We start from the raw sequence: 27,205 nt of genomic DNA on the forward strand, positions 1-27,205 counted from the left end.
ATTGGTCGGTCAGTTTAAGATAAGAAAAATAGTTAAAAATTAAATTAAAATTACAATAAATAGCGTTCATCCGATTGGAAATTGTCAAAGAAACCAAAGTAATCATATCTTATCAGGTGTGGTACTTCTGCAACCATAATATATTTTATATATATTTTATTATTTAATTATAATATACTTGATTTTATAAAGGCGTTATTCTAAAGGTCATATATAATTACATTAAAAACCATACGTCTGTTATGTACATATATAACAAACTACAATCTCGTTGTATTTTTAACAAAAACATATTAATATTATAAATGTCATAAATGTTTGGGTATTTTTATATTAACAAATATTTTTAAAATAAAAGTCAAGGTAAGTTATTTACATTTTTAATTGGATTAATTGTAACACGTCTCGACTTTAGTTTTGATTCTTACTCAACTATTATGTTTAACTTATGTCAATATTAAAAGCTTTAATAATTGCATTTAATATAATTTGTTGAGGGTATTTTGAAATTTATTTCAAAGGTGTGGTTTGGAATAGCTTCAAATTTTTATAAAATGTTTGTAATTACATAATGCATTGAAATAAAAACCACTTGATACTTGACTGAGAGCGATTGAAGTGCAATTAAAATTTCTGTTATGTTTGGATATGATATGCGATTTGGGTTTTATTTTGCAATTTCTATGTATCGTATATAGATTTCAAAAATAATAAAAATTAAATAAAAATATATTAAAAAAAGTAGATTAATTTACATTTTTAATGATTGGTTTTTATGAATTGCGGTTGTAAAACATGTAATTTATTGATGCAATTTTCTAAAATAATATTCATTAAAGAACAACCTTGAATGGCCTTCAATGATCCGTTTACATATATAATTATTGATTTTTGACAAATGATTCCCTAGACACAGTGAATCATAATTTCACATAAAAAATTGTTGAAAGTGTCTTTCTAAAAATAAGTATCTCATGGAATAACGATTTGAATTATGAACATTCACTAGAAGAACCTTATTGTTAGTTATACTAAAAGTACATCATAACTTAATTATACTAAAGGTTAAAAAAAATTGAAGCCATAGAAAAGCTCAAATCGATAGAGCTCTAAATGTTCTGTTAATTTTTTAGTTAGGTATTTAATTCAATTTTTTGTTATAGAAATCAACACACCTTTATTGGTTAAGTTGGTATGACATTTTAAATTTGACGTTGATATTCGATGTTTGATGTTTAATGTTAGAATGTTTTGAAAACCGAGCTTTGGCAAAATTCAAGTACAACTTTCATCTATAATTATTTTTCGTTTAATTTTTTTTAGAATGTGTTACCAAAAAACGAAAATCAATCGTTCGATCTCTGAGATTTAACAGTACTCTTTTTTTATTACTGTCCAATATACGTTGCAACGATATTTGTTACGAAAAATGATGTCTAGAATAGTCTAAAAATATTTGTTTGCTAGCTTTTGAAAAGGATGTTTTCTAGAAATGGCTTCTATGGCTTTGGCACGTTTAAATGAGTAACTTTTTTGGAAGCAACTTTTTTAAACGAAATAGAAAATACATTTAACAATTATTTAAAGTCATTTAAAAAGTATTATTTAACATTTAATTTCGATAAATCAAAATATGATTAAAAAAATTAGAACAGATTTTTAACAAATAAATTTTTAATTAAAAATAATAATAATCATTAATTATAAAAAATGTTTCTTTTATATTGATATTACTTCCGAAATATTTTAAATTTATGTTTCTTCTATATACAGTATTAAGAGTGAATGTTTTTTTTATGTTTTATAAATAAAAAAAATTGTTAAGTAACATTTTAAAATAAAATATTATTTAATATTTGCACCCAACATACATTTTACACAAAAGACTTGAAATGTTAGATGAAGATGAAATTATAACGGCATTGATGAGTAATTGTTCTTTTTTATTTTATCTGAAAATAAATATATTTTAAAAATCTAATTCACACCTTTCACTCAATGATGTTTTATATATAATAGTAAAACAATGCACCTTTCAGGGTAACATAAATTTAATTTATATTATTTAAAGTTATTCGATACCGTTTTACCGATGTTCGTCAGTGAAGGATGTCATTGATAAATACACCTTTAGCAAGTTCAATGTAATTTTGTGGAAATTCTTATAAGTGAGGCATTTATTTTCACGCGGGAGACAATAACAAAAGCATAAACAACTTTGTACAACGAAGAGAGAAAAGGTCAGGAAAATTGCCTCTACTCCCTGGAGGTGAAGAACATTAGATTTTGTTGGCTAAGTATGTATTCATGCCAAAATAAAGTAAAATTTTTGAAATTTTGAGGCCAATAGCTTTTTCTGCCTCTCGATTAGACCTATCTGACCCCCTTTAAATTGCAAAATATTATGTCCAGTTACTAAAAACGGCTTGTTATCGAATTACCGTTCTTTGCAAGTACTCTATGGCAAACGAATTTCTTAATCTCAATGTTGGATTCCAAATGGACAGCAAAGCTTTAAAAATATATTTTTTCATACTATTTATTTATCTTTTATGAATTAACTGAATAACAGTTCAATTGAAAATTATTATTAATTAAAATAAAACATGTTTAAAACTTTATACATATATAATAAAAGTTATTGTCTGATATTATATTAAATCATTCTACGGCTTTTAATTATAAACTCTTTTATTTCAACTTATTAGATAATCAATTCACATAACAATATAATAAAACTATATGCATATAAATTAATTAATTAAATTTTTTTAAATATAAATAATAAATTATAAATATGGTCATCTATGTGAAGAAATGCTATTTTTATAAGTTTATACTGTTACTTTATAAATAAAATATATCCGTTTCCGACTTCATGAAGATAATATTATAATATACTTTTGGTGCATTTATATACAAAATTAATGATGAAGGGCTTTGTACATAAATTACATAATTGTTTAGAGAGAAAAAATGTGATACCATAATTAGCACATCTTTAGAAAAAATTTTAAATCTTAAATATAACAATAAAACGTTCAAAAATTTGGCGTATATGACACACAGCCTCTATATACAAGCATACTGTGGGATTGTATACAGAAGATACGGTAATATGAGATTGCCACAAAAGTTGTTATAGAATCGGTGGTTTTCGATAATGATTCGAACACATACAGGTTAAATTCTACTAAATACCACTATCGCAAGGAAACGGACTTTCCTGGCAAAAACAGCATTCCACCTTTGAAAATGTGTAGCAACCAAGGATATGCTTCTGCTGTTAAAGTCTGCAATAGATGACTGCAGGTCTGTTATGATTTGAAAAGTTTACAAAGTTACAGAAAAATTAATGTACGTTTGTTTATGTATATGCAATTTTTTAATTTTCCTTTTACTTGGACGTCTTCTTGAATATTATATATGTTACTGGAAAACGATTCTTAGTAAGAATTGACTCTTTCTAAGCAGAGCAAAATCTTATTAAAAACAAGTTTTTCAGGAAAAATTAAGTTTTTCCTGCGATTGCGTGCGCTTCCTGATCTACGAGTTGGTCACGCCTTTAGTGGGGTTGGGTTAGCATTGGTCTGCGAGTTTTTTTGGCTTTTTGGTTAACCTTTTGATTGCGTTCATTCACTGATCCTCAGAAAATCTGAGAAAAGATAAAAAAACTCTAATATTTTATTCACGCTAATCATGTACTCCAAATTAGTTTAACGTGAGACTCTTACTAGAGGATCATCTTTTCCTGAAATATATATATTTAATATGTTCTTCGAATATCTTGCAATTTTGCAGACTTATAGAGAAAGCTATGCCAAACATTCTGTGGGAATGGAAAAGTCTTTCTCTCAAACGACACCATTACTTACGATAGACTGATCTTCACTAAATATAAATAAAGAAATGTCATCCAGAAATATCTTAAAGTTTATTTAAGAGAGCTATAGAACTATAGAACAAACTGGCCGTAGGACAAAATATCTTCTAAGACTTATTCTTAAGTGGTATACCCGAATTTATAATTTTAGCTAGATATTGAAGCGGTGGAGTTGACGAGCATGAATACTGGTTTTCGATTTTAAACTTTTAATGTTTAAAAGCATGGGGTACACTTTCTATTTTGGAAACACTCTCTATTATCATTCTATAATTATTGTTTCCAACAGATATCGAGCACCCTAGATTTTTTATTAAGTATTTAATTTTGCAACACTATTAAAATTAATTTGTATATTTAAGTTAACTTTTCGATGAAGTGTGTTTTTTTATTTTTATAAAACTATAATTTTTATTAATTATATTGTGTCTAATTTGTTGTAACTCCATAATGTGTGTGTCCATGTCTGTATTTCTTTGCTATCTGATATTCCTCTTCTCTTCCTGTATATTTTATCCTTATACTTGTCGGAAGAATCTTTATATGGATGTAGAAGTATGTTTTAAATAGACATAATATAAAGTTTAATATAAAATATAATAATTGTATAATGCCTTACCTAAGTGAAGAGAAAGGTGTAACAATGTATGAAATTGCTTGAGAATTTCAAAGATTATAATCGTTGAAAAAATTAGCGGAACAAATTTTTATTATTTTATAAGTTTTAATATTTAAAAAGCTATACATTTAAAAAATGAAGTTTTTCTCATTTTAAATAATTTGATTTTTTACCTACAGGATATTTTACCTTTTTTAAGTAACACCTTTTTTTACATTCTTATATAGGTTTTTTTTTTGTATACATTATTTTATTATTTTTGTAAATTGTTGAAAATACATATTTTCAATCAATGTTCTTAAACCTTACACGAATCTCGATCGATACAACTACTGTTAAAATAAACTACTTAAGTCGTCTAAAAGACAATTCTTCCAAGTTTTATTATCTAATATTTTTTGCAATGTTAATGCTGGAATTTTTCACTTATGTCCTAGCTATTAGCTAGTGTTATATGTTGTAAAGCTATTATTTGTAGTTCTAAATACTAATTAACCAATGCAAAGAAATATTAGCTGAAAAACAAGTTAAATTAACAAAATTTTAAAAATCTCCGACAAATTTTTTGAGTACGGAACCCTAAACATGCACTTGAAACATATTACATAACATTACTCATTAAATTACCTTTTTCCTTAGATTCTTCCAAACTGAATCGATTTTGAAGTTCAGCGGACATTTTTTAGTTTTACCGTATAACAAAATCTTAATATCGCAATAACGCGAAATATAGCTCAGAAAACTCTCCATTAAATTACCTTTCAAATGAAACAATGAAAATCAAAATCGGTTCATCCGTTTAGGCGCTATGGTGCCAAAGACAGAAACACATAGCGATCAAACTTATAACATCTCTCTTTTTGATTCGGGGGTTAAAAAGGAATTAAAATATATATTTAATAAATAAAAAAACAGCAATAAAATTATTGGTTTTATAATCTGCATGTAATTACTTCACCAATCAAAATAATATTATGGTATTATTATATATGTTACTTATATTGTATTTATTTATTAGAGACACTGTAATTAAACTTTTTAAATCTTTTCATCTTTCTATTATTCATTTTAAGTAATTAGATATATTTGTAATTATTTGTACATATATAAAGTTTTATAATATTGATTTACAATTACTTTTTTTTATTGACGAATTAATTTTTAGATTATCTAAATTAAAAAATGTATTATTATGAAATTACTGAATAAAATCTATCAATTAAATAAGTATCATATAAATATTTATAGAACCTTATGATTATAATGTAATGACATTTTAAAAATTATTTTGGAAATATTATAAGATGTTTTGTGGTTTATTTGCTTTTTTTTCCCACGATATAAAATCTTTAACCTTAAGCGCCTACGCACATGGATGTCACTTTTGTTTGCAAACTAGTTTGTAACATAGTTAACTTGCCAATCTAAATGTTTATAAACAAATAACCACGGAAACTGACAGGATAAATTTATGGAGTTTTTAGCCTAAATAATCATAACCATGCTCAAAAAATGGATTGTTGAGAGAACATTAATCCAAATTTTTGACATGGTGCAAAAATTCCAAATAATTTACGATAGGTAACTATACCTAAGAGCAGGCATGTGCAAACGTGGTTTAGAGAAGTCCCTCAGACTTTTGTAACTAACATACGAGTAAGACAGTGATAATCAAACCAGTGACAACCAAAAGTACGAGTAAGACAGAGAGACAACATTTTTTTTCTACTTATCTCATTACTATTAGAGAAACTGAGAAACCCGTCTCGCTTCCTCCTCTATTAGCAATGCGGATTTGGATAAAGAGACAAACAATAAAGTTTAGGGCACACAATAAAGCTATAACAATGGTGACTTCGACTTAAAATAGCAAGCCCATGCCTGCCTAAGAGTAAATTCACCAATGTTAATTTAAAATTGTATATACTAGGCTGGATATTTTTTTCCTTTAAAAATAAACCTTTATAAGCAAACAGGTTTGTTAACAATAATAATAATAGGCACATACTCTCACTTCACCATCTTCAAGTACGTTTAGATTAGAAGATGGTTCTCTTACAAACCATGACTTATTGATTATATAAAATAAATAATTTATTGCGGTGTATTTTAATTAATTCTTAAGTGATTTCTTATCTTTTTAAACAATTTTATTATTATTTTAAAAAAATTTTTCTTAAATACATCCCATGGAATCAAATTTTAATTACATATTCCTTTTTTTCCATAAATTATCAAACTAGTTTTAATTAGCTTAAAGAATATTTAACGCCCGAAACACTTGACGCATGTGCAGAGCGCGTGAGAAAATCTCTCATCATGCGATTAAAGATTACCAAACGGTTGACACCAGTTCTGTAAGATTAATAATCTTTGCAAACCCTACGCTTTATATGAATTATAAAACTAGTGTGATTTTGTTACGACATTCTCTTCCTTTGGCAATTAGTGTTTTAACATAAACATTTTAGTAATATTTTTAACAGACATTAAATAAATTGTAGATAAAATAGATAAACTTAATAAATAGATAATTTTACCATCATGTTACAAATTTTTTAATTAAAACCAATACTGATTTATTAATTAATTATCAACAAATACAGAATATTTATTTGAACTCTATAAAATACATGTATCGATCAATATAAGATAATTAATAAAATATAAATCGTGATATCCTATACAAGCGATTATTATGGGAGGATTGTTAAGGTTGGTCATACTTTTGCAAATTGTAGTATATTGCATCGAAGTTGTGAAAAAAGAGTAGCTTTCTACATTTCGAAAATTGATTGTATAGAGAATGAAAAAGTTAGCTATAACGTAAAGCTCTCACGGTTATTAAATTTTTTAACGAGTAGTTTTCGAGCAACGGGCTACGCGCTAAAAAATTTTTAGTCGTGAGAGCTAGAATATTCTGGAGGTAGTTTGAAAAATTTCCATAGAAAGCCATTTTCCAAGTCATATAGGTACTAGGTAAATATAATACAATATGTGTTGCTTTGATCGGCCGTAGTTCGAAAACTACTCGGGGTTGGATATATTTTCAAACATAATTTCAGAAAAATCACTATAATTTAATGAAGTTTTCCATGATTTCTTGTTTCCCTTGCATATACGAATTGAAAATAAAAAAAACTTTTTCATATATGCGTACGCCACAAATTGCAAAACGTATTGCTAAAATTCAACTCAATATTTTATGGCAATCAAAACCATTCATTATCTGTAGGAAAGATAACTAAACAAATAAATTTCACGTAGGTAAAACTAAAAAATTCGATTTACCGAGTCAGAAGACGCTCACCTAAACAACTTTCCCCTACATATTAATGCACTACAAAAAATATAAATTATGTTTTATAAATTCAATTAACAATTATATTTAGTTCCGTTTTTTCTTTCTTTTTTGTTAAAGAAAATCTAATTTCTTAAAAATAGAATATAATTACTGTAAATAATATTTCATACGTTTAGAAAATTATTATATAAGATTAACTAAGAAGATAAACTTTAACATTAATATAATTTCATTTTTACACACACATATGTTGTGGTATTAGTATTATGTTTTTGGTTTTTGTCTAATTGCTGCATGAATTGTATTAGCATAAGGTCTTCAAGTTCAAATTAAAATAAATAATTTCATTTTTACAATTTAGCATCTTTAATAATGCAAACAATAATATAATAGGAATTTTAATCATTTTTTTTTATTAAATTCCCTTTCTTTGACCTCTAAACTAACCGATGAAATTATTATTTTATAAACTAATTATTTTTGGTGAACTTAAGTAAAAATTCTTCTATGATGAAGTAACAAAGACTATAGAAAAGAAAACGCTCTTTGCATATGAGTAAAATAATTATTAAGGTATAATTATTAATTATAATAGTCTGCTCGTCGCCTGCACCATATTTCAAACTTCAGGCAGTTACTATTGTTTAATATGGTTTTTCAATATGATTGTAGTGTTTTAGAAAATTCAGACGCTCATTGAAAAATTTTTTTTTCTTAAAAATGTAGTTTCACACTCCTCTAAGGGGCCGAAATAACACACTAAAAAAGCATCTTTACATCGCCTTCCGGATGCCATTTTTACTAGTTTTCGAAAATCTTAAGAAAACTTTTTTTTTTCTTGTAAGATTTTACTGGCATTTATGTAAGGCACCACGAAAAGGATAAAGAAATCAGAGGAAAAAGATTTAACAAAATATTACAATGACATTGATCTATTAATTCATCAGGAAAAAATTCTAAAACCATTTAAAGATTATTGTCAATTTTTTAGGCTTTGAAATAATAAGATCACTTGTTAACCTTGCAAAAAAAAACCAAATTCGTCAGGCGATATTTAAAATGGCTAAATGACTACAGTTTAGACGGATGCTAACATTTATTTATTTAAATTTGCAAGGCTAAATAATTTTAAAAGCAAAAAAAAAAAAGCCTCTATTTTCAACAATGACGCTACTTATGATGAGAATTTTTAAATTAAAAAATTTCATATTGATGCCTACCCTACGGCACAAAACCAATTTGATTAAAAATCGCTCATAAACAATTGAAAGTTCCATGCACGGAAACTGCTATGTCATAATTATAATTGAATTAAAGTTGGTATTTAATTGATTATAATCAAATCAAGTAATTGATATTTTTTTTTAAAACTTTCTTCAAGATTAGTTTAAACAAGAATTGTGAAATATTTTAAATTGATTTGAATTGAATTACCGCTATATATGATAAACTAATTTTTTTTTTAAATAGGTAATAGCGAATTGAAAAAGAATGCATCCGCCGGGAATCGAATGCCAAACTTCTAACTTTCACGACGAGTGCCACAACCAGTAAGCTACGAATGTCAGTGGCATTTAATGTGTAGCTTAGTCAATTAATCATTTCATAATACACCTTTATAGCTTTTTTATTCATGAATAATTAATAATTAGTAATTAATTTTCGTATAATTAATTTTTAAAATTAAGTTATTGGAATTTTTTTCGATTTTGTTTAAGAATTATGGCATGTTTAATGTTGCTTTGGTAATTGTTTTAATAAGTACCTAGTATTTAGCATCTAAGATAATTTTCTATCCCATGTTCAGTATTAATGACTTTCAAATTACTTACAATTATGTATGATACTTACAATTACGCTTGTTGTATTTTAAATTAAATAATATATTTAAGATGAAGCGATGTAATTTATTGATAAAATTGAAAGCAATAAATAGACTTACATTATCTTTAAATCATGTAATATTGTTCATTGTCTTTGCATATATTACACTTTATTCTGTCAAAAAAGATAGGTACAACATAAATGAAACTTCGCAACAAAATTTACATATAGCTGAAAATTGGCTCAAGACTTACAAAAAATGCGAAAAGATTTTACCAAAACTATTACAACAACAAATTTGAAAAAAATAGTCAACATCGATAATTTATCATTAACTTCAAACTACATAGTTGTAGGAAATGTATGGCGTTTACTACTATGCTGGTATGGAATAGAGATTCAGTGTTAGCATAAGTAATATTGCAGTATTGAATAGGATATACTATCCGCCAGAATTTTTGTGGGTATCGCCAACCATTATGGGCCTGACGTCCAAACTGCCTAGACTCGCCCGCCATAACTATATTGCTAATGTTACTATTCCCTCAATGACCAAATCAATGTGGCGTTCATTGACATAGTGATATCCATAAAGAATTCTTACCGTGTGGGATTACTCGGTCCATTTTTTGATCTAAATTGGATCATTCAGGTTTTATTCGACATATTTCTTTATTCATATCGAAATTTCTCGATTGCCTAAACCCGCCGTAACACACTGTACTCGAGATAGGTTTTTTTATGCTTAAGAAAGTTTCAACGCAAGTTTGGAGGTTAAAAATGTTATGTACATTCACATTAAATTGAATTTAGAAAATTGTTGAAAATACAAACAATCTTTGTGTTAAGTTACATTTGAGTGTCGTGTAAAATTGATAAAAAAAAAATTAAATATTTTTGCATTTTGCATGTGAACAACACTATACAAGGATACAGCATTGAAGATATAATTTTGCACTCACGATTTCTTGAAAGTCATGTCTTTAAGGGATATCTTTTATTCAAATTATGAACAATTAAACAATATTTTACATGATGCATTTTCAATGATTTTCTTAGAATCGAAGAAATTTTTTGATCATGACAATATTTAAACAAAGTTTTGAAATTACATAACTTATCTTGATAAATTATTATAGAACCAAATACTCGTAAAAAATCTGTCCTAAGTGGGATTATAGGATACTTGATATTTTCAACTTGAAAACTTTTTGGAAAATTTTATAGATATAATAATTTAAGATATTGTACATAAGAAGATTTAAATGACTTCTCCACATCTTTAGGAAAGAAAATAATGATATTAGGAAGCGATTTTAAATTTGAACACACAGAAGAACACCGGAAAGGAAATTTTAAAAATACCTGACGAATTTCAGTTGAATAATACTAGAAAATGGAACAGAATAGAAAAAACCACAACCCTAAGCTCAAAGTTGGAGAAATCGAAAATCTTTTGCAGAAACTGTACATTATTGCTGGGATTAAAGAATATTCGAATATTTACGTCAAAACGTCAAAACTTTTTGAAAAATTTCTTAATGCTATTCAAAGAATGTTATACCAATTAATTAGAATTTGTTACACACTTAATTAAAATATTCCGCATATGATGAATAATATAATAAATTAGTTATAGAAGAGAGTATAATGAGAGAATTTCATTTACAATTGTCTACATTTTTATATGTAGGATAGACTGTTGTACCTTGATGATAGTATAATTTGAATTACACTAACAGCGGAAATTGTATTAATGTAAAGTTTACATTTCATACTGAAAGGAAAATGGTAGAGTGGTATTCTATTTGGTTTGATAAAAAGTATATTATGAAAATTTGATAAAAGGCGTGAGAACTTGTAAATGGCGTCGATGATTCAAGGTACATCAAGGACTGATTCATGTTTCATTATGCTCTTGTAAGATGGATCGATCATATATTAATAAATTGTATTATTTAAGTACAGTTTTTATCTATACAAAATTGTTTTTGTATTCAGGAAACAAAAAACACATTATAGTAGGAATAAAGGTACTATCAAATGGACTATGAACGAAATTGTCATCCTAGGTACAACAGTCTATCCCATATGTGTATACATGCATACATGATCAAGAAGACGAATTACTTGAACAAGACGAACGAATCAAAATGTTAGTGAACTGTGCAATGTAATGTCTGTTACATATTATCTGTGTGAAACATTAATTTAAATGGAAAATGTGATAGTTTTTAAATGATGTGAAATAAAATCATTCTATTCAATAAAAAATATATTAATAAAAAAAAAAGAATTATGCATGTAATATTTACATATTTTGTAAGTTACAATATCTGTATAGACCATCTGATTTATAAAATATTATATATGTACAAGGTGATTCAATCATTTTGTATATGTTATTTGTTGAATTGTTCATTTTATCATTGATGATCACGAATGGTTCGCAGTGCTTATCCTCACTTGAAGGCCAGAAAATTTTAACAGAGAATCTTCTGTTACTGTTTTTCATACAGTTTACAGCTCATTTGGAGTACCTAGTCTGCAAATATCATAACTAACTAAGGCCGATTTTTCGAGAGAACGAAAAATTTGCCTTTTTTCTCTATTTTTGATGCTTTTTCTAGTTGTGACTAACAGGAAACCTAAGCATACGACTAATAGGATGTATAAGCACAAATAAAGAGAGACAATCCTTACTGAGCATCAATTATAATATAATCATGGCTAAAATTTCTTGCCACAAGTTTGATGGAACATTCTGTATTAAAAACTATAATAAGTACATTATGAAGACAAGTAAATAACATATAAAGTTGTTTGTATATCTTCAAAGAATACAAATAAACATTCACTTTCATTATAACTTGGTAACCCAAAACTGTTTGTTATTAGTTTCTTATGTTGTTGATTCTTGATTCTTCATTACATTATTAATTTATTTATTAAACTACTTTTGATTTCAATATTCAATAAATAAAAACTTGTAAATATTTATTTATTTATTTTGGTGTGGTTTTTTTAATGAAAACTAAACTAAAAGATTGTAATTAAACTGGATGCTAATCGGTATTCAATATACAGAAAACTGTGAGAGCATTTTACTTAATAATACACTATTAAGAATATTTTTAAAAGCGTACATTAGTAGCGGTGAATTTTAAATCGTTGGAAGCTTTTTAACTGTATCCTAGTTGTTTAATTTTTTTCATGAATACCTTTATACTGGTTACTACTTTTCATGGCCATAATTTTATAATCACGATCACATGAAGAAAATATGACGGTGTAAAAAAAATAAAAGGGCAGAGGATCTAAATGACTGATCAGATTTATTAACAAATCCTAGAGGTATTAAAAGAAAATCACTTTTCAATTGATATAATTATTACAAAAATGGTAAATTTGATTTTGTGACATACATTCTATGCACTTATTTACACTCCCACTCATATCAAGGTCTCATCACTAAATAGCAATGTGATATGATGATATTATATTATACAAATCTATAAACAAACGAAAACTTCAAAATTATAAACTACTCTTCTTTGTCGATGATTGAAAAGCATTTTTTGCGATATTTTGGTTAATTGAAATATTTTACCAGATGATTTGGTTAATTGAAATATTTTACAATACAAAACACAAAATAATACTTGAAGAATAATTCTAAATTCTAAAATGAAATGGAAAGTCAGGGAAGTTTGCCTTTTTAACCCCCGAACCAAGAAAAGAGGAGTTAAAAGTTTGACCGCTATGTGTGTGTGCCTATTTGTCGATGACATCGTAGCGCCTAAACGGAAGAACCTATTTTGTTTTTTTTTTGTTTCGTTTGAAAGGTAGTTTAATGGAGAGTGTTCTTAGCAAAGTTTCAAGTGTGAATTTAGGGTTACGTACCCGAAACAACTAAAAAATAGACCAGGATCCTCAAAAACAGGTTTGGAGTAGGCTGTAAGGAAAACCATTCAAACAGTCAGGAGGTTTTTAAATTTTGTAAATTTTACTTGTCCTCTTCTTGTTTTAAAAGAATAGGTATATTAAATTTGTTCCTGGAAGTTTTAGAATAATTGAAATTACAGGAATTGAAAGTACACCAAAAACACTTTTATGGATCTATCGTTTGTTACATACTCGGAACCGACTATTATTTCGACCTAATCGAAGATATAATTACATGATCAAAATATTTAAAATAAGTAGAGCATCTTTGTTTTTGATAAAAATATAATAATACTCATTTTAAACCATCAATTACATTTATTACACTTATAGGTAGTAAGTAGATACTATTTTTAAACTGGTTTCATTTTGGCGTATACAATTGTAACGATTGTAAATCGTATTTTATGTTCAATGACTCCAGGGTGTGGGCCAATTTATATAGATCAGATTATTTGTGATGGCCTTTCAACATTAAGTTTTCAAGGACGTTTAAAATAAAAGGTGTTATTTATAAAAATAAAATTATTTTTTAATTGAAAAAAACGAGCATTGAAATGCGCGTACTGAGTACCTAAGAACAATTTTTTCAAATTTTACGCATGGAATTTAAAATTAATGTACCTTGCTTTTGCATGTTCAATACTCAGTCCTATTTGGGTAAGTACTATTAACATTAACAGCTTCATCGATATTTTTCTGTTTTTCTTGCCTGTTTTTTCTGTTTTTCTTTGGGCGCTACTTGGATCAGCTCTTTTCATTTTCAAACTATCGGTTTTTATGCACTTTTGAAGGAATGTATCACAAGTCAGAAAACAACTGAAGTAATTAAAACCAACAATTGTACTAGAAATATTATTGAAAAATCGAGATTATGTTCATATTACAAGTATTTGTTTAACAAACTTTAGGAATAATCTTATATGGGTATTTATGTGCTTAGATTTAGATACAAATTTGATGTATTGTATTAATTGAAGTAAATGATATAGCAAACATTAAGTTGGCTAAATTAAAATTTAAACTACAGTATCAACAACATTAGAAAATTTGTTTCGAAATCCCCTACCATATTTATAAAATATTGACTTCCCAGAACCTCCATCATTTAATATAATTCGTATGTTTTATTAGATGGACAATTCACGAGCCAGTGAAAAAAAAATCTAATTTAAGCAGAGCAAATTTATTGCTTTTTTATTATAGTTAATTATATTTATTTGCTTCTCTGCCAAATAATCAAATAATGAATAGAATTATATATTAATTTTACTCTGGCTGAGCCTCGGGCCACACTAGTTTAGAATAACTGATTTAATTTGAAGAAAAAAAAAATTAAAATATAGGTGATGTATCGTACTGTGAAATAATGTTTTTTCTTTCCTTTAAATAAAGTATTACATGGTTCGTCTTGTTATTTACATAGAAAGTATATTGACAAAATAATTGCAAAATTATTTTTAAATCAGATGTTTTTTTTTTGCAATTGTCGTCACACAATTAACACTTTAATTTTTATATTAAAATTAAAAATTGCATCTATATCAAAATAACATGTTATTAAAAAGAATAGTTATTAAAAAATGTTAGAGAGTGTAAAACGAGTATTGGGGATCTTAAGGTGGTTAGAGTTTTAAAACGAGTATTTTTACTGTAAAAACTGTACTTGGATAATTTTTACATCCCAAAATTATGTAGTTATCAAAATATTACTACAAAGATACAATTTTGTTCTTTGTTTAACAGAAAAAAACAGTGACAAAAATAAATTAATAAATCTCTTTTTCATATGCATATGATGTGCATTACTAGCGTAGTGGTTAGCACTTAAGACTACCAATTCAAAGGCGTTTGGTACGATCCTAGGCCCAGACAGTGAAAATTTTTTTTTTTTGCTAAAGCGATAGTCTTTAATCGTTTGTCTACTTAGCAGCAGTGTGACCAATTATAATTAATGGGGCGGTAGACTTGATAAAATTGTCGTCGCTTGGATAAGAACAAACTTATCGACTCCACCCACATCATAAATGTAATAATAATGTATATGTGGGCGTAGTTTCATAAATGAAGATTAACAAATAATGATGTGGATGGCCTGTTATAGGCGTATCTGTCAGAGAAACGGAGCTTAAACCCCATTATTATTATTATTATATAAAATTTGTCAGGTAAGTAATAATTTTTGCTTTTGCAATTTCAAATAACAAAGTGAATTACAATATATAGTTATTACTTGAAGTAAGACCTACTTCCAGGCAAACAACTTCCTAGGTCTTATCGTCTTGGATACAATTTTGAAAATCGGATATATTCGAACATCGAACAATCAAAAAAGAAATTATGTACTTAAATATATATTTATGGCATCTATAAAATAGTTAAATAGAAAAAGTGTGGCAAAATTGGTCATGTTTCAATTAATTTGGAATTAGATTCCCACAAGCAATGCCTTTGGATACTAATCATTTCATCATTCAAAGTAATTTTATGTAAAAAAAAGCTTCATAAATATTTCTGATTAAGAAATATCATTATTAATTTGACGGGCGTTGTTAGTTTTAAGATTTGTTATCAATCTTAATATTTTTAAATTGATCTCATACATAATTTAGATCCAATTTTTTTAAAGGTTAGTTGTACCGGTCTGAAGCCACGTCCGTTTAATACCACCGAGTTATTTGCTCTACATTTTTTTTATATTTCAATTTTTTTTTATTGCATTTAAAAAAATGATTTGATTTAATTAGTTATTGATTATATAATCGGTTAATTTGTTAAGCAATGCAATGAGTTAAGATTAAACAAAAATCATTGCATGGCCCCTCTTTGGTTTTTGAAATTGCGAATTAAACTACCAAAAATTCTGAGTTTTAAAAAAAAAATAAATTCCCTTGTGGTGAGAAATTCTTTATACTCAAATCTTCAATGCAAAAACATCTTAGCATTCGAGAGAAGTTATCAATAATAATCTCAGAAAACATCCGACGTCAAAAATATATCATATTATTATATAAATTATTATTATTACATTACTATGAATAGAAAATTAAAAAAAAAGAAAGAAAATAAACTCAAAAAAAAAATTATTGATAAATTGTATGCTTAATGAGCTGTCATTTTAAACGATTGCATTTATAATAATCGATAAATCGATAATTTATTATTACATATTTAGTAAAAACACATTAAAATTGTTAATTTAATCTCCACCTATAAAACCATTCAATAAATTTCATAAAATAGACATAAATAATATAAAATAATTCATCTTTGTTCCACATATACTGACACAACTATCTGCAAACTTTTTTAATATCAATAATAGGAAAACATATCAAAATAATTGACAGAAAAAAAATTGATCTAAATTAGTTAAAATGTTTGTAAATTAAAATATAAGAGATTGATTAAGTAATCATAATAAATATCTTTATACATGGGAGAAAGTTGTACCTTGAATATGAATTTTTTAGTTTCTCATTATAGCACCATTATTTTTACACATATATTTAAGTTGAGAATGTAAGTATTGAACAGATATCGAAGAAATATCAAAAAAATATTTATATTTTATTCATATGTAATGTTAGGAAAGAGTTTACCATGAATCATACTCTAGTGCATCATGAAAAACCCGTCCTCCCCAATTGGACTCTCTACATCGTGTTATTTTGTTTTTACACTCTAGGAAACATTAGGAGATATGTTATTGAACTCTTGATTCCTGTACTTTGACCTTTAATTAAGGGAAACATAGTTATAACCTTAAGTACCCATATTCATTGATCACTGATGAAAGACCTTGCTTAACCCGAGTTACATGACGCTGCGTTTCGCCAACATATTTTACGTTTTGTTTAAAAGTATCCCATAACAAATTAAACACCAATAAACAATGATTCAGGTACAATCATTCAGGAATAGTTAACTTAAAAACAATAAATTGTGAAATTGTGAAAAGTTTTGAAAAAAAAAACAACCGTTCTCTTCGTTTCTTGGCCTCTGGAAACTAAATTTGATCTGAATAAAAATAGTGGCTAATAGACAGCCATATCTTTCAAGTACTGATTCAAGGTACAATGTTCTCAGGTACTAGACTTCACCCAAGATATTTGAAGCGATTTGGTGCAGTCGTATGCTTTTTAGAAAAGAAAGAGGTAGTCGTCTAATACATTACTCTAATAAATTATTAAATATTTATTTTATTTTATTTTATACAATTTGAATCATATATGCAATATGTTAATTAAAATATTGGTTTTTTTTTTATATTTATTTTTAAATATTATTATTATTTTTTATTCATATTACTTTGAGAGATTTAATGAGAATTTTAAATCTAGGTTTTTAATATAATATCCGGGTATTTCTTCATATTATTTCGATCAACAACGACTGAATAGAGTAATTAAATTCATACATCTTTTACGATTTTTGTTAATTTTTTTATTGAAATAAGGATTATTTAGCCATAATTCCATCAAAGCAGATAATTTTTTATATGGGAACAACGAATTTTGTTTCTATTATTGCAATTGAAATCTTTAAGCTTGAGTTATTTGCTTAACGCAGCTTGTGCGTCAATACTGAATATGGATGAGGTTCAAGGTTTGTCCATGAGTTGGTAATACTAAAACTCATGTATTGCCATCTATTTTGGGACTTATCAAATTAAGAAGATGCCGTTCTTCTAAATTTCATCGACTTCATATTGATATTTGATGTAATTTTAATTAAAATATTAGGAATCTAAAGATAAGTTAATTAATTTTTTCGAATTCAATTCCGGGGAAAAATTAATTTGGCATTACCGATCCTACAAATTATTTTCAGTTAGCATATATATCTTCGATCCACAATCGATGGGAAAATCTTGCAATTATTTTTTTCTTTTTTTAGGAATACCTAATTAATTTCATTAATTTGTAATATTCAGCAAAGTGCTCATTTTCTTCAGACATATCCATCAAGTTATTTATATTTTCCAAAAGCTCAAAAGTTCAGGTCATTATTGTTAGCATTTGTTTTTTTCGACTTTTCCCAGGAATAATAATTTTTAGTTTCAATGAATAATAAACAAGTTGCATAAAATTTTTCGTGAAACATAAAATAAAAATTTTTGTGAAATATTTCAATAAAACCATTGTAAACACGCCTTTGCCATATTAAATTATAATAACAGTAATTGAATGAAATAAAATAACATGGTATCGAATTTCTAAAACATTTAATATTATTTTGATAAAAAAGTGAAAATAAGGAAGATTTGTAATCTAATTATTAATAATAATCCAAATAAATAATATCTAATAAAAACTTATTAATTTTACAAAATAATATATATTGAATATATATCGAAATTAAAAATCAATCAATCATCTCACGAGTGAACTCGTACCTAACGTAATCTTTTTAAATCATATAAATTATGAACTTTGTCTGTACACTCACACAAATTTAATTATTTCCTGATAATAAAATATTGAAGTAATTCATTTTATTGTAAAATTCAATGTGGATGACTCACATTTCAGATGTTTAAAGTCAATTGTATTGAACCGTAAAAGTATTACTTACTATAATGAGCTTAAAAATTTAAGGCGCTTATACACTGATCATTTTTATGCAGAAAAATCAATAAAGGTAAATAACAATTTTATTTTCAATGAATCTTTTGAGAATGAACGCAAGTTCGAAAAATTTTGAAATAAAAAAAAAAAACTTGTAGTCATACAATAATAATAAAATTATTTTATTTTATTTTAATTATTTATTATAATATAGTATGTACTACCAAAAACCTAATATAAATTAAATTAATAAAAGTAAGTTTGGTATTAAAGACAATTGAGAATTTAATGGTGTCATGACTGTCACGTTATTTCCATAACTAAAAGAAAATTGATTACTCTTAACTTCCATTAATGCGACACTTTTTTAATTATCAAACTTGCTTTTAGCAATCCTCCAAAATGTAGAAGAGAAGAATAATTTTACTTTATTATGGACTCATTAACTCATTGTCAAGTTTTATATAGTCTAATGAAGTATAACAATGTGTAAGTGCTGGGAAATGAAAAAAATTAAAGAAAGTATAGTAACTAAACCAGTATCTCGAAAAATAATTGTCGAAATGCCATATAATTACTAGAGTTACAAAAGGACTTTTTAACTTTATATCTCCTTTCTTTGCAGTTTAACTCAATGTTAAGCCTTTTTTGAGAGTTACACAGGGTTATTAATTTTTTTTTGTCTTTTACAAATGAATAAAATATGCATCATTATTTGCCAATCCCTTTCTTCTTTCGTTGAAGATTTATAAATTCGCAGAATTAATTTTATTTTCAATAATTAATCATTCAAAATCATCCCAAATTTTCTTCTCTTCAACCAATTCCTTGAGACAATTTTATATAAAGTTTTTGTTTGATGCAATTTTTCACGTGACTATTTCTCTTTCTACAAACAAAAATTGAAAGTTTAACCCCCAATAAAAAAACAATGGTTCAAAGTAAGGGGATTTTTGGATATATGTTGAGGACATCCAAATTAAAGTCTCCACCTAAATTTACCTAGGTACTAATGCATCTGAAGTTGAAGCTTAGTTGTAGCTAAGCGTTGCAAAAGACGGTATGCCAAATACAAATCTCCTGTTTGTATAGAAGCACCTTTACTTAAACTCACACTAATATTACAACAAAAATATTGATATTTTATGCTTCTTCAGTAAATATCTTGTTAAATAAATAATAAATTGTAAAATTACTGAAGAATCACACGATTCACGACCTAAACATAAATATTGCCCACTCTTGTAGGTACTTACAAATTATATATTAAATGAAAAATAAAATATGTCTAAAGAAGCTACCATGTAACTAGGCTAGCCATCATAACTATAAACAATACTTTAACTGACTTTATGATGTGGTAAAGCAAGCAATCAGAAGATATCTTGTACTTTCTTATTACGAAATTAATAATTACAATAATAACGTTAATGGAACAGAAAAAATGTTATTGTGGAATTTTTAGTTGTCTACGAAGTAAAAATGTTTTTAAAAACATTCTCAGAATGATAGTGAAAAATATACAGATTCCGTGATTATACCATGTATATATGAAATATATCATAGTATATTAAGTTTAGTCCCAAGTTTGTAACGCTTAGAAACATTGATGCTACGAAAAAATTTTGGTATAGGTGTTCATAGAATCACCTAATTAGTCCATTTCCAGTCGTATGTCCGTCTGCCCGCCTGTCTGTCCGTAAACGCGATAACTCAAAAATGAATAACTCAAAGATATCAAGCTAAAATTTTTATAGCGTACTTAGGACGTAAAAACTGAGGTCGAGTTCGTAAATGAGCAACATAGGTCAATTGGGTCTTCATCTTGTAAATCGTTAGAGATAGAACAAAAGTTTTAATATAGAAAATGTTCCTTTTAAAAAAATAACTTCATCTTTGAAACATTCTTCTGTAAACATCACCGTTTACCCCGCTAATTAGGTGAAAATTTTATAGTATGTATTAATATGGGAATATCAATTATGTGTGTGTGGCTATTTAAGAGTGGATATCTTTCTTAACTCAGTCAATTGTTTGTTTTCACTTGTTTATGTTATTAGTATTGCTACCTCGGCATTGGTAGTTTTTAAACACAATTAGGGTTTGCCAAAAATTAAATAAAAATAATTTGCAGATAAAATAGAATTAATTATATTTAGAAAATTCAGTGCAATCTAGTTTATATGCAATAATGCTTTGAAATTAGTTTTAAAAAAGGAACATTCGAATTGAGCAATATTTGGTATAGGTACTGAGGTCTTAATACCAGAACTACACCGAAGGATAGAGTTGCTCAATACCTGTTATCTTATTTATAGCACAAGCCTTGTTAATATTAACTAGTACCGCTACAAAAATGTTGTAATACTACAAATTGGTACAAAATTAAGCATTTATGAATTTCACACCGATTTTCTTAAAAAGCATAAAATTATCAAAACAAATACGAACTAATTATAGTGATTATCGTCGAGTAATGACATTTCTTTAAAATATTATTTACATAGCCTGAGTGAACCTGTTTAAAAACTTCATGTTAACACCTCATGTTAACCTGCCAATTAAATTGTCACATTTATCAATCATAGCACACAATATAAACTAACCAGACACCAAATAATTATAGACCTGAAAAACACCTCTCCACATTTTGATTTCAAGTACATACAAAAATATGGCAAAGAAAGTGCATTCATAAAAAAAATATTGAAAACAATTAAATCTTTAATGAATATTAGCATGAAATGTTTTGGTGATTGCATAAAAATATTTCTGAATATATTAAATAATAAATGAAAACAATGCTTATTTTAGGTTATGTTACAAGACGTTTATTTCCCACAGTCAAAAAAAACACAACAGAGTTGATGATAGAGAGAAGTGTGAGTAAATTTTATGAGATTTTACACCAAAACAAAAAATTTTATATTTAAATCTATCCTTGTTTTCTTTATTATTTGTTCGTAAGTATCGATCTCTTTTCAACTTGATGTCACAATAATTGTGTATAATCTCATAAAAAGGTGCTTCGTTTAAATCACCCGAGGCCACGAATTAAAAGATTATTAGTGTATTTCTTACTCTTTTTTTCTCTGTATATATTGTGTATAAAAATTTTATTAACTACAAACTTTTAAACTACAATTAGTCAACTTTTTATGTTATTCGATCTAACTATTTACTGTTTAAATAATTATATTTATATATACATTTTATTATTAATGTTACATAATAGTTTAATTTTAAGTACCACTCTGTACAATTTAATTTTCTAGCACAAATTAAAAAATTAACTTTTGCATGATAAATTAGTCTAGACTCTAGACATAGTTGTGTTGAGAAACGGAGTTCGATTATTGAATTACTTACTGAACACTGCTAAAACTAGCGTGGATAAGACGATCTTATTTTGCCATTCATTAATTTTTACATTTTCTTTAAGTATGTATTTGAAATAATGCACTGTAGGGTGTATCAGTTGATATACAATTATGTAAGGGTTATTATTGAATAAGTCTGTCATAGCTAAATGTTGTTGTGAATATGTTAAATATATGTATAATGTTAAAATGGTGGAAGCGACTTGAAGACTATATGTTTAATATATGTTTAATGCTAAAATGGTGTAGGCACTAAACAAAATAAAACTTATTTATATATCATTATAAATTCAAAAGAAGAATAAGCTTCATTCAAAGACAACATGCTATAAAATAACGCTTCAAGTTTTTGTATACGTATAATGGCTAAAGTGAATAATCCAAGCTTAAAGTGAATACACCTTACATAAGTATAAAAAATTGAAAATAAAATAAAAAGCAAAATACAGCTTATCCAAATGCATTTTAAATAAATGATCTAATTCAATTTACAGTTTCTATTTTTCAAAATTTAAAATTCCAATTTTAAACGGATACAAATCTCTTTTAATAACAAACATTTAATAAAAGCCAAAATGATTCTAATAGTAATGCAATTGAAAAATAAATAATTATTCACAAATGAATATTTTTATGCAAATTAGAAAAAACAAACAAACAGCTTGTTTTATCAAATATTAACATAACGTGTGTTAGTCAGTCCGTACACAAATTAAGTAATTTGAACACTTAATAATAAATATAATTTTTTTTTATTCATATACATAGATAGAAATGAATGCTTTCCTTATTTCCTTTTAAATTAAAAAAAATTAATAGCAAAAATATTATAAATTTATTAAAACTATTAAAATTATTTTACACTTTACTACTCATTTTCAGTAATAAAAAGTTGTAATTATTTGTAGTAAAAATATCGTGATAATTACTTACACTTCATAGAGTCAGTGTACTTATTCAATTTTTGAAATATGTTTATTTGTAATACCGTCCACAACATCCAAATATTTCTAACTTGAGAGATGCCATCAAAATAATTTTTGCCTTTCTTTTTATCCATCCACTTATTCAAAGTTTCAGCAGGCATTGAATAAATAGATAGATTAAATTAATAAACCATTGTAATTTACCACAATACTGATCAATGATATAAATGAACTGTCTAATAAAAATAGCCAATGTCATAAGTTTCCCAAAAGTACGTTTAGACTAATGATCGAAATTTTATTAGTTAGATTTAATCAGTGTATAAGCCAAGCTATAATATATCCGTGATAGCATGCCAGGCAAACCGGAACTTGTATCGGAATAAACTTTCACGGTTATTGTTTTTTGAACAGAATTGAAAATCGATTCCATGTACTTACTTTGGACTCTGTGCATTGGATTTTGTTCGGGAGCATGTGCATCAATTATTTGCCTAAATAATGATATCTGAGCAGATAAGCAGCACTCTAGATTGTGTTTTTAATATACATCAATCTAGTTCATTTTCTGAGTGCTTTTTCCTGATGCAAGGTTCCATAGATATATAATTAATTTAAGATGAAATGATATGCAATTTCTTATTACTGTGTTCTTCTTTGTAATGAAATGATTAACCAAAAGAAAAGAGGCCGCTAAATAGAGCGCATTTACGCGTATTTCAAAACATGTTTCACATGTTTATTTATAACCAATACCAGACCCTGCATTACCAACATGAATCACCTTTCGATGCCATTTTTATCAAACTGAGAGTTAAGGTTAGGTTAGGTTATATTGACTCTACGAAGGACACACAAGGCTATAGAGCCCATTGTGAAACCATATATTCAAACCAGCTATATATATATATATATATATATATATATATATATTATTTCTACAAAACGGATACCTACCCGGATCTTCCTTCTATACATTACAATTGTGAAATTTTTGTGGGTATGGATGTTTTATACTTTTTCCCGAATAAACTACTGAATGGATTTTAATAAAACTTTAAAATAATATAACTCATACATTAGAATAACATATAAGCTATAATTTATACAGTGGATCCCCCGTAATCCGGCAAGCGTTTTGCAGGGTAGTGTCGAACTTTGAATTTGTCGGATTATAGAGTACTGCCTTAAACCACCTATCGTCCAGAACAAAAGAGTACCTTGTAATCCGACAAATCATAAATTCAATGATAAGATTCTATACATGTTATACTCTGAAGTACAAATTATACTTCAATACAAAAACAATAGTCGGATTACAGGGGGCGTCGGATTACCCTGGGGCTGGATTATCGGAGGGTAGCTACTTAGAAACAACAAAGACTCGATACAAATCAAGACCGAACCACAAAGTGTACGTATACCTATAAAATTCCTGAATTTAAAGAATATTTTCAATGAGAATTTCAGGAACTAAAATGATGGTTTCCAATACACAAGCTTGGAAAAAAGGGCGAAAAGATAATTTATTAACCCAGCAGCTAAAAAATGGTCGGGAAATTATATTGTTTCGCTTGTTTAATCAGAAGCCAATTAATTTATGAAATAGACTAATTTCGCCATGTTTGAAATTCTCATTTATAGCTTTCGTTTAATTTTAGTACATTTTTTGAGATAAATCTGATACTATTCATGGTGTAAAAACGAATCAAAATTAAGTCTAAGCACGTTTGTATAGTCTCAAACAATTATCTCATTGTTGTTAACTGATATGGATATCTCATTATTTCATTGTGATTACTTTATGGACTATAATGAGTATGCGCTTAACTTTCAATATAGTTGTTCGATTTTAAATAACTTTCTTGACTGAAATTGAAAACATTTGTATTTCGTTGAACGTACAAAAATAAATAATAAAGATACATTAAATATGTAAAACGCATAATTTTATATGAAAGTCAAGATGAATATATTATTTGCTTATTAATAAATAATTGTTTTGTTAAATATGTTTATAATAAAATATAAATATAATATACATTTTTTTATACACATTTGTAAATAATTGAAATATTTAATGTAAATTACGAATAAATTATAAAAAAGAAAATTATAGAAAATTTTCCAATTTAAGAGGAAAATAAATTTTGCTCTAAATATTGTACAAAACGAGTCATTTAGTATTTTAGGAAAATGCGCAAGAAGATTCGATTGAAATAATATTGTTTTCGTAATTTAGAAAAATTAGAAAATTGCTTTAAAAGGTCCGATTTTAATTATTTTCTACCCTTAACTTTTTTTAATCATATCCAAATTATGAAAGGTAATCTACACGAACTTCAAACGTTTAAACTTTTATCATCGAACAATAAATTAGCCACGAGCGACTTTCCTTGGAGAATAGTTACGATAAGCTAAATCACACTGACGATGACTACTTTGTAGCCAAAATACATGTTTACATACTAAAAATAATTGATTTAAGCAGTTAGGCTCATTTTTGAAATTATATTATTGAATTACTTGGTTTCTTTTTTTTCTGCGCCAACACCAATTTTATAAGGTAGCATATTTTTCATTGAAATTATTACGATGCTGTTGTCGAGAAAATTTTACGCGAAAATGCAAAATTTGAATTCAATAAAAAATGCTTAACATGCTGATTTTTAAAAGGAGTGTTTTAATTTTTGTGAAGTTTAAAAATTTAAGAAGATTATTTATAGGAAAATTTGATTTTCTCACAATTTTTAATTATAGAAGTACTAGATTATAGAAAAAAAAATCACTTACATTTTTTCTGAATTGCTGAATAATCCAAAATAATAACAACGACAAAATTTACTCAAAAAAATTGTCACAAAACACACAAGTCAAAAAAAAAAAAGTTCAAAAAATAAAATACGAACACTTTTTGTTGACGATTAAGTAAAAATTTTCCTCGAAACAAATTCGCATCACCTAAAGTGATACACACACAAATGCAGTTATATGGAGTGTTAAAATTATTCAAATATAATCCGTGAACACTATTATTACACCGATCTTAGTATATAAATAATGTTTTTTGTAGAACTAAACAGTGGAAGAATGATATTATTAGTAGTAAAGTTACTTAAGTCAGTGAGTTAAGTCACTATGTTGAGTAAAAGAATATACTATGTTGTGGCTGATCAAACTGTATGATTGGTGCACCAAGCTATGCTTATGATGGTATGAATGTTTGGCTATGAACACGATGAATGAAGAAGATGGTTTATGTTTGATAAATTATATTGATGTTTTTTTTGTTTGTATAATGGTAGATGAAGCCAAGCTTCTTTTAATCGTCAATACCCGGACCACTCTCACTTTCCCACCCACTATTATAAGATTTGTGTATGATCAGTTATATGAATATTACAATATTATGAGAAATATATGGATTTTTATACATTACGTTCAATTGAAAATCGGTTTATAGGTTGAGGGCCAGATGTAGTGTTACGGTTGGAAATAGTTGCCAAGGTAATGTCAAACAATTTTTATCTCGGATACTTTCATGGTCATAAATTTCTTTCAGGGGAACTCGAGAAATTTTTAGTTTTACCGAAAGCTTAAAATTCAATAAAACCAAAATTGCACCATTACATCACTTTTTTAATTGACTCCAAATATGATAAAACCTCTTTTTCCTCTATATTCGAAAGGTAATTATTTTCCTCGAAATAATTTACATCCTCATAAAGTAACATTCATTCTCCTTCGGGAGTTG

The 27,205-nt window shown here is 26.7% G+C and overlaps 1 protein-coding gene across 3 annotated transcripts in view; it reads right to left on the bottom strand.

Annotated features, from left to right (window-relative positions):
* Positions 1 to 27,205, bottom strand: part of LOC123293194 (dual specificity protein kinase splB) — a 99,209-nt gene that overhangs the window by 48,041 nt on the left and 23,963 nt on the right. For 2 of the 3 annotated variants that reach the window (XM_044873929.1, XM_044873927.1), the window contains exon 1: positions 26,245 to 26,289. The exons of the other annotated variant lie outside the window; for it this stretch is intronic. The gene's annotated coding sequence lies outside the window, so the exon portion shown is untranslated. Of the gene's footprint in view, positions 1 to 26,244; positions 26,290 to 27,205 lie in introns of those variants that run through there. 3 annotated transcript variants of the gene reach the window in all.

This window comes from Chrysoperla carnea, chromosome 2, assembly GCF_905475395.1.
Source record: "Chrysoperla carnea chromosome 2, inChrCarn1.1, whole genome shotgun sequence".
NCBI classification, from domain to species: Eukaryota; Metazoa; Arthropoda; class Insecta; order Neuroptera; family Chrysopidae; genus Chrysoperla; species Chrysoperla carnea.